The sequence below is a fragment of the Citrus sinensis genome, chromosome 7, assembly GCF_022201045.2.
Source record: "Citrus sinensis cultivar Valencia sweet orange chromosome 7, DVS_A1.0, whole genome shotgun sequence".
NCBI lineage: Eukaryota > Viridiplantae > Streptophyta > Magnoliopsida > Sapindales > Rutaceae > Citrus > Citrus sinensis.
In genome coordinates, this window is record NC_068562.1 from 19,751,843 (window position 1) to 19,762,339 (window position 10,497).

The following is a 10,497-nucleotide window of genomic DNA, read 5'->3' on the forward strand; positions in this document are numbered from 1 at the left end:
AGGAAATACACAAACTGAGAGCAACATAATGAAATATATCAAAGCAAGAATCATAGCTTCTCTAACAGAAGATTGCAAAAGATAGTATTAAGACAGTGGCCTCACAACTCAACATGGTGTAATCTTTTGGAGGTTCTTTAGCAACTTTCTTCTCATTATCAGTGTTGTGCAAATTTTATTGAACTCTCAAGTGCACAAATCTATTGTAGAATAGATTAATGGTGACGAGTGTCGATCCCATGAGCAGGTAGATTTTAATTGTGTGTAGAATTAATTTTCTAAATGGGTGGATGGTTTTGTTGGTGAAAATGATTTGGAGTATTCTAAACTTTAAATTGGAATGACGAAATTAAATTTAAAGTGAAAACTATTATAATTGAAGCGCTTGGGTATTTGGATCTGCATCAACATCCACCATGGGCTAAATATTCCTTATTAGTGCCAATTAAATCATGAGGGGGGAATCCACACCCCATGAACCACACTCTAATCAATATGGTGCTAAAGGCTTATCATGCCAAATAATAATAACTTTGTATTAGGGATCCGGTGAAACCACGGCGGTATCTAGACAAGATTATTATTATTTGTCCACGAGAAGTCAAAAGATCCACAAAAACTAGAGGGGAAGAGAAAATAAATTTACCAAATAAAGCCCATGACACATGTTGAGACTTCACCTTCAACCCAAACTTGAAAGAAAATTAACTACTCGTAATTGAACTAGGGGCAAAATGGAAATTTATTAAAATACGTAGAAAATACAAGATGAAGGCCCCATTTTTATAGATACATTGAGTAAATCATGGCCATCAAATTAAAAACAGTTTGGACGCTTAGGATTGCGCCATGTCATTAGTCAACAGTACGCGGTTTGACCACCGGTTTGAACAGTGACACGGTTTGACCACGCGGTTTGAACAGTGACACGGTTTGGTTGAAAATAATCCTGTGTATATGCATTTATCGTACGTGCACTTTTTGGTCTACTAACATGCTGCCATGTCACAGATCAACAGTGCATATGAATTTTTTCCAATGGAATCGTGACACCTCATTAGTCAATGCCACATCATCAGTAAATGCCACGTCATCGATCCGTCTATGTGAACAATGTCGTGAACAGTAACATAGACAATACCGTACATGTGAATATTACCGTACATGTGAACAATGACATTTTTCCTTTTAAGCTCCTCCTAAGGTTTTCGACTGTCCTGAGTTCAAAAGTGATGTCCGTTTTGCCGTCTGATTTCTCGTTCATTGTGAAATGACTATGATGCCCCTAAAAAAGATAAAATACTTAATTAAAATAAAACACATGTAATTAAATCACAAGAAGCTTAAATACTTAAAAGTAAGGGTGTTAGTAAGACTTGAAATGTAAAATGACGATTTTCTCCTTTATAAATATACATTTTCTAACACTCAACACACCTCCCAACCAGCTTATTGCTAGTCCCTAGCAAATAAAGCGAAAATAAAATTCAAACCCAAAATATATTTTTTTTAAAACAATCTTGTTTATTCAATCAAACTAATGATAACAATCAAATAAAAGTATAAGCATTATCTCCAGTATAAAGAAATATCACACCCACATCAATCATCCATATGAATCAGCCCAGTAGACTTTGTCACAGCTGCTTTCAAGAATAACATGTCAAACCCCAAAATCTCACTGGTAGTAGTGATACTCTCACAAAGAAATTAAATCCAAAAAGTAGTCACTCCAATGAATGGTAATTGAGAGAAAATAATAAAGAAGTAATATCACACGCTCTCCCCAAGATGAAAGAAATATGCCTTAAGCTTAGAAATAATACGATCTCAAGTCAAACAAAATGCTAGTCAACCCAATTTATTTATTTATTTATTTTTTTATGCACCACTACATCTTTTTAGCCCAAATAACTAGCTTCTACTTCAGACTATAGCTCCCTAAAATCAGGAAGGACTTCTACTAGGATGTAACGTAGGCTAGGGTCATGGCTAACAAAGGAGGGGAAATAAAGAAACAAAAATGTATGTTTGAAAAATAAGGGACTTTTGGAGATTACAAGGTGCTTTATATTTTTTTTTTGGTATTTTCTTTTCTTTTCTTTCTTTTTTTATCTTTTTTTATTGTATTTATATATATATATATATATACATATCCTTTTTTTAGCACCATTATTAAAAATACATAATCATCCTTATTTTCAAACATAATTGGGTGGTGGAAAACGTAAAACATAAGGTGATACTCCACATTGGAGTGGGAAAAGATGATAGGTTACTAAAAAAAAAAATTTTTTTTTAATATATAGGCTCAAAGGGGTTAACTATGGATACTTTATGATAGGGTTGGCTAGAAAGGCTCAAACGGATCAAAGATGGCCTTTCCATCGTCTTTTAGGGTTCTAAATAATCTTCCATATCTACTAGTTAAATGAACTTCCAAATGTAGCAACACATATTTTTTTCTTTTTTCTTTTTACAATTTTTTTTAGAGGGTTGACTCTAAAGAAATCTAAAGATCATGTATAAAATAATAAACTGCTAAGCTGTATGAAGAATGAGCAAAATGATTACTCTCCAGGAAAAATGATAGGCTCAAAAACTTACTTGGTACTTATTATGACATGTTCACTCCTTCAAGCAACTCATATTTGTCTCCGACATCAACATGTAGAGTAGCAAACATGGCTTAACATCACTTAAGACCAAAGATAATACAAATACTAAAATTTGAAATTCATCATGTCATTCAATGTTAAAACAAATCACACAATTTTTTTTTAAACAACATTTTACTCCCCAACCTATTCTAAGCATGAAAGGAAAATATGTATGCAAAAAGGTGAAAAATGATGCAGAAAAACTAATTAGAAAAGTTACACTTAAAATGATAGAAAAAGAAAATGGTTTTTTTTTTTAACTAAGAAGATGCGTTTCTAGAGGCACTACACCCATATTCAGCTATCTTTGACTCAAAAATTTGAAAATGTATATTTATAAAGGAGAAATTAAAAAGAAGAAGTTAAAAAAAAATGAATATCAAAGCTTAATAAAGAAAAAGAAAATGTCTGGAATTTTTTTTTTAACGAAGAAGATGCGTTTCTAGAGTAACTACACTCCATATTCAGCCATCTTCAACACAAAAAATTAGCAATAGTTAGTTTCTACAACAAAAAATCAGTAAAAACTTAACCAAGATTCCCCAATTGTCGACTATTCCCTCCCCCCAACCAGAACAAACATTGTCCTCAATATTTTAAAGTATAGAAGTAGAGTTTAGAAGACATCACCTGGGTGGTGCAACACAGAAGAAAATATTTACAAGCGGAGAGTTAAATCTAATTTGTACTTCTTACTGCGGCTACTGTTACCATAATTATTTGGAGACTCCAATACAAGGGTCCTTGAGTCTGGCTCTGGTTTATAAGCTTGTAACATATCAAGTAGTTCATTAACAGTGTGAGCACAAATAAAAAGCTTTTTCATTGTGGAAGGAATGAAATAGTTTTTTATTGCATGGTTAAGAAGTGCGATGAAGCCATCATAAAAGTTATTGACATTTAACAAACCGATGGGTTTCTGGTGAACGTGTAGATGGGCCCAAAATGCTAATGTGATAAGTGCCTCTAGAGTTGCAAGATCTCATGGAAGGAAAATAAAAGTATCAGCATGATTAAGCATTTCAGTTATTCTTTCTTGCATACCTGAGACGACTAACTCTTTTCCAGTCGGTGAGTCATACAAACTGCCCAAAGTTTTTAGGGCCCTTGAAATGATGCCTAACACTTGGCTTCCTCTTACAAAAGCAGCTTCTGAGACCAATTTTGATAACCCTCGGTTACCGCCTCCATACACCAAGTGTAATTTTCTCTCTGCTATGCTTCGACCAAGATCTATGGCTGCCTCAACGATCTCTTTATGTTTGCCATAGTTAAATCCAGAAAGCACACAAATGTTCTTGAATTGTCTATTGGGAGTAGTCGCCATTGGGATACTTCTCAAAAACAATTTGTGAGTGCTTGACAAAAAATCATATTTAATAATCTTGGTGATAGTGAGTCACAACTGTGTATGAGGTAGCATGTCAGTGTCAATTAATGTATAAAGTACATGGCTCGAGAGTAAAAAAGCAAACAGTAAAAAGAAAAAAATGATAAAATAAAATTATTAAAGACAATAATGCAAATGATAAAACAACAGTAAAATAAAACAACAGTGAAGTAAAAGGATATTTACAGGTAATTGCAACTGTGACTCACATCTTCCTCTGGTTTTACGTCCATAAACTGCTTGAACGCCCTCTATGGGTCGAGGATGGGCTTCCCATCAAGTTTTCTTATAAACTGGCAAACAAGGTCGTTTATAGTCAGATTCCAGAGACTATATCGTGCATGCTCTTTCTGGAATAATGGCCATAACTGGAGAATCGCTCCTTACACATATCCACTGGGATGTGTTTCAAGAGACAAAAGGATATCATCCAATGACTCCTTATTCAAGCCATCCCTAATGAATTGAATCTTATCTTCCCTGTTATTAGACACCATTCCTAAAGAACATGGGTTTTTATTGCATCTCATTCTGGCACATTTATGACAAGCAACATAAATTCTTTGAGCTCTTCGTTTTCTTACATAATTTCCTTTACCACAACCAGGCATGTATGCAATAAATTTTGCAGGTAATTCACCTATCAAACGTGCTTTGGCCTCGATTAACCAACGGATGTCAGCAGGTATGTTATTCCTCATGAGCAATCGCATGCGTTCAGACCGAGCTTTATAGATTGTAAGGAGGGCATTTTGAGGAAGTGAAGGGAATTGATTGTGAAGCTTTGCTAAAATCTCGTTTCTGTCATACATTCGCCTCAGAATATCAGTTATTACTGAAAACTGAAGTAACCGACTTGATTGTCACGGAGTACTGTTATCCGCCACTTCACCGGGGAAACAAACTAAAGCACATAAACAAAGAAAAACAAACTAAAACACATAAAGAAAATTACAATCATCCTCTTATTGAATTTACCTCAAGCTCCAACTCGATCTTGTAGACACTTCTCTCAATGTCTCTGAGTTGGCTTTCTAAATCCTCATCATAAGATACTAACTCTGTTGGTTACAGAGCCCAAATACGATGTGTTTTACAAAATCGAATCTGCCTTTTGAGATGAGATTTTACACGTTAAAGTGGTTTAAGAATGTCTAGGAGGAACTGTTTAACTATGGCACTCATGATTAACAATGATAAGAGAAAACTTAATGGTTAAACAAACACACTTATGCAAAAATAATTTCAATTAGCAAAAGAATAAAAAAAACAAAGAAAGAAAAAAAAACTCAATTCAAATCTGGTGGGTCACTCAAATTTATTTCGATGTCCTCTCTATGTGATTGATACTCTAGATATGGCTTTAATCTTTGACCATTAACTTTAAATGTGACACCGTTCTTTGGGTCCTTAATTTCAATTGCCTCATGTGTAAAAACAATATGAACAATAATGGGGCCAGACCATCGAGAGCGTAACTTACCTGAGAATAGGTGCAAGCAAGAATTGAATAAAAGCACTTTCTGACCTGGAGTGAAAGATTTTCTCATAATTTGCTTGTCATGAAAGACTTTCATTCGCTGCTTGTAAATTTTGGCATTTTCGTATACATCATTGCAAATTTCTTCAAGTTTTGGCAGTTGTAATCTTCTTTCTGAGCTACCTTGCTGCATGTCAAAGTTGAATTTCTTGATGGCCCAATATGCACGATGCTCAAGTTCCACATGTAGGTGGCAAGTTTTTTCATACACTAGCCTGTAGGGTGATATCCCAATCAGGGTCTTGAAAGCCGTTCTATATGCCCATAATGCATCATCAAGTCTTAATGACCAATCTTTTCTGTCTGGCCTCACCGTCTTTTCTAATATGTGCTTTATTTCTCGATTGGAGATCTCAACTTGGCCACTGGTTTGCGGATGATACGGGGTCGCCACTTTGTGAGTGATTGAATACTTTGTCAAAATAACTTTGAATGCTTTGTTACAAAAGTGGGTACCACCATCACTGATTATTGCTTGAGGGAATCCAAAGTGCGAAGCAATGTTACTTTTCAAAAATCCTATCACCACCTTGTGATCATTGGTTCTGTATGGAATTGCTTCTACCCATTTCGATACGTAGTCAACAACAACTAATATGTATTGATGGCCAAAAGAAGGGGGAAAGGGTCCCATGAAGTCGATACCCCATACGTAAAAAATCTCAACCACTAAAATTGGATTTAGTGGCATCATGTTCCTTTGTGTAATGCTCCACATTCGTTGATACCTATCATATGAAGAGCAAAAGGTGTAAGCATTTCGAAATATAATTGGCCAATAGAAACCATATTGTAAAACTTTTATAGCTGTTTTCTTAGCACTGAAATGGCCTCCACAAGCTTGTTCATGGCAGAATGAAAGAATATTTTAAATTTCATTTTCTGGGACACATCGTCTAATAATTCGATCTGCACAATCCTTGAACAAATACGGGTCATCCCAAAAGAAATTCTTTATTTCTGCAAAAAAATTAGCCTTGTCTTGCTTGGTCTAATGCTCTGGAAGTTGACCTAGAACAAGATAATTCACGATGTCAGCATACCATTGTAATACTTCCACACTCATTAATTGTTCATCTGGAAAAGACTCATTCAAAGTTAATGGTTCTGTAATTGTGTCAAAATGGAGATGAGAGAGATGGTCAGCCACAACATTTTCTGTGTCTTTCTTATCTTTAAATTTCAAGTCGAATTCCTGCAAAAGTAACACCCAACGAATTAGTCTAGCTTTTGCATCTTTCTTTGTGAGAAGATATTTAAGAGCAACATGATTTGTGAACACAATTATTTTACAACCAATGAGATAAGATCGAAATTTTTCCAATGCAAACACTACTGCTAGCATTTCTTTTTCAGTAGTTGAATAGTTCAACTATGCATCATTCAATGTCATACTAGCATAGTAAATAACATGAGGAATTCGATTAACTCTTTGTCCTAATACTGCTCCTACTGCATAATCAGATGCATCACACATGAGTTCAAATGGTAAGCTCTAGTTTGGAGGCTGAATGATGGGTGATGATGTCAACAACTGCTTTAATTTTTCAAAAGCCACAAGACATGAATCATCAAAGACAAAAGATACATCCTTAGCAAGTAAATTGCATAAGGGTTTAGAAACTTTGCTAAAATCTTTAATGAAACGTCTATAAAAACCAGCATGCCTAAGGAAAGATCTTACTTCTCTGACTGTTTTAGGTGGAGGAAGATTAGAAATGAGATCCACCTTGACTTTGTCAACCTCAATACCTTTACTTGAAATGATGTGACTGAGAACAATACCTTGTTTTACCATAAAATGACACTTCTTCCAATTTAAGACTAAGTTCTTCTCGATACATCTCTGCAGAACTAGTGTTAGATGATGTAAACATTGATCAAATAAATCACCAAAGATAGAAAAGTCATCCATAAAGACTTTAAGAAATTGTTCAACCATATCAGAAAAAATACTTAACATGCATTGTTGAAATGTAGCAGGTGCATTACATAATCCAAATGGCATCCTCCTATATGCAAAAGTGCTAAAAGGGCAAGTGAAAGTGGTTTTCTCTTGATCTTTTGGTGCTATAGGGATCTGATTATTTCCCGAAAAGCCATCTAGAAAGCAATAAAATTCATGGCATGCTACTCTATCAAGCATTTAATCGATAAATGGTAAAGGAAAATGGTATTTACTTGTGACAGAATTCAACTTTCTATAATCAATGCATACACACCATCATGTAGTCACTCTAGTGGGCATTAATTCATTATCAGCATTGGTAACTACTGTGACTCCTAACTTTTTGGGGACAACTTGTGCATGACTGACCCATGAACTATCAGAAATTGAATAAATGATACATGCGTCTAATAGCTTAAGGACTTCAGTTCTAACGACTTCTTTCATGTTAGGATTTAACCGACGTTGCATTTCCCTAATAAGTTTACCATTTTCATCAAGGTGAATGTAATGCATGCAGTCTACTGGGTTTATACCTTTTATGTTTGCTATGGTCCATCATAATGCTCCTTTGTGCTCTTTTAAAACATTCAACAACTTACCATTTTGTTCGTCATTGAGGGATGATGAGATGATTATCGACAGAGTACTTTCTTCTCCTAAAAATGCATATTCCAATATGTTGGGTAATGGTTTGAGCTCGAGTTTCGATGGTGATTCTAATGATGGGATGAGTTTCTTCTCTGATGGTGCTAGTTGTTCAACTCTTGACTTCCATTTATTGGTGTCCATGAATGGTGCTGAGTCAAGTAGGGCGTTGACCTCATCGACTGATCTGCTAATATCAAAATCCAAACTAAAGTGAGTTAAGCATGTTTGTAAAGGGTCATCATTAAGGTTTGAAAGAAAAGTATTATCAACTAATGCTTTTATTAAATCCACATCAACAATTTCATCATCTGCATTGTGAGGTTGTTTGGCAATGTTGAAGATGTATAGCTCCATAGTCATGTTGCTAAAGGACAACTGCATATTTCCGGTTCTGCATTGAATGTGAGCATCGGCAGTTGCCAAGAAAGGTCGGCCTAAGATAATGGGGATGTGCTTCCTTGAATCCTAGATTGGTTGAGTGTCAATTACAATGAAATAAACAAAAAAATAAAACTTGTCTACTTGGATAAGCATGTCCTCCATAATACCATGAGGTTTTTTCATGGACCGATCTGCAAGCTGTAACACCAATGGAGTTGGGTGTAATTCTCCCAGTCTAAGTTTCACAAATACTGAATAAGACAACAGATTTACACTAGCTCTTAAATCCAACAAAGCATTCTCAATTATGTGGTTCTCTATGCTACATGAGATAGTGGGGGAGCCTGGGTCTTTTGCAATTTAGAGGAATTTTGTGTTGGATTATAGAACTAACGTTTTCTGTTAAAAATGCCTTCTTTTGAACGTGACTGTTTCTCTTTTTAGTACAAAGGTCTTTAAGAAACTTGGCATAAGATAGAACTTATTTTATAGCATCAAGCAAAGGGATGTTAACACTTACTTGTTTGAAGATTTCAAGAAACTCACCTGTGGATTTTCCTTTCTTTCCTTTAGCTAACTTCTGAGGAAATAGAGCTTTGGCAACATATTCTCGTGGGTTGGTTTCTTCTTTCTCTTCCGATGGTGAGTCCTCAACATTCACAAGTACAATTTGATTTTCTTTTGTCACTGGCATCTCCACTTTGTTGTCGACTTCTTTTCCTTTTCACAAGGTCATGACTGTTTTAACCTCTCCATATTGCTGTGGTGAACTGGTACTTACTTCATGTACTCCTTTAGGATTAGGCACTGGTTGACTTGGAAACTTGCATTTCTCAACAGTCATTGCCAAGGTCTAAACTGAAAAAGCAAGTTGTCCCACCATTTTCTTGAGGCTTGAAACTGATTGGGCTTGTGAGTTGAAGCCTGCCCTCATCTCATTTCGTAGTTCATCAATGGTGCGGTTCTGTTGTTCAATCGTGGAGTGAGTAATATTCTTGAAATTCTATAGTGAATCCTCCCATAATCTGAGTTGAGAATAGTTATGGTTCTGATTGTATGGTCTGAATGGTGGCTAAGAGGCTTGAGGAATTTGAGAAATTGGTTGCATTGGTAGAGATGGAGCTACTGGTCCATTCTGTTGGAATCCTTGAGACCACGAAAAATTGGGGCGGTCTCTCCATCCAGGGTTATATGTTTTCTCATTACACCTATGGCATTGGCTTGATCTGAGTACGAGTCATGGTCATGTGGTTCTGTTGATTTAGAGTCGGTAACGATGCTATTTGTCGAGAAAGACCTCCAACTATCTCCTTGACTTATTTGATTCCCGAACTTGACTCGCCAATGTGAACCTTATTCACTCGTTTAATTCTTTTAATATTCTTGAACGATTGACTCCGTTGTTGGGAATTATCCGCTTGTCTCTGGAAGAACTCCTAAATCTCTGATGCATTTTTCGACATTAGCTCTCCTCCACTTGTTGCCATTAGCTATTCTTGTACATGTGGCAATAATCCCTCCAAAACGTATTGGCATTGGTGCCATTTCTCGTACCCATGATGTGGACACTTCAAGAGTAGCCCATTGAATCGCTCCCATGTTTCTAAAAACTGCTCGTCTTCTCTCTGGGTAAACTCTGAAATTTCCCTGCGAATAACATTGGTTTTATACACTGAGAAATATTTATTCAAAAATTTAGTTACCATTTGTTCCCATGATGAAATGCTATTAGCAGGTAAAGTATTTAACCATGAACGAGCTCTATCCTTTAAAGAAAATGGGAATAATCTAAGTTTAACATCATCGTCTGAAAAATTCTCATATTTAAAAGTTTGACAAACAGCATGAAAATCATTCAGATGATTATATGGGTCCTCATTTTCTAAGCCATAGAATGTTGGGAGACAATTTAGCACACTAGGTTTTA

The 10,497-nt window shown here is 35.6% G+C and overlaps 1 non-coding gene across 1 annotated transcript; it reads left to right on the forward strand.

Moving 5' to 3' along the window:
* The first annotated feature begins 10,121 nt into the window (after positions 1-10,121).
* Positions 10,122-10,225, forward strand: LOC127898979 (small nucleolar RNA R71). The gene has a single exon (XR_008050747.1). It is a non-coding gene; the product is annotated as a small nucleolar RNA R71 (small nucleolar RNA).
* The last annotated feature ends 272 nt before the right edge of the window (positions 10,226-10,497 follow it).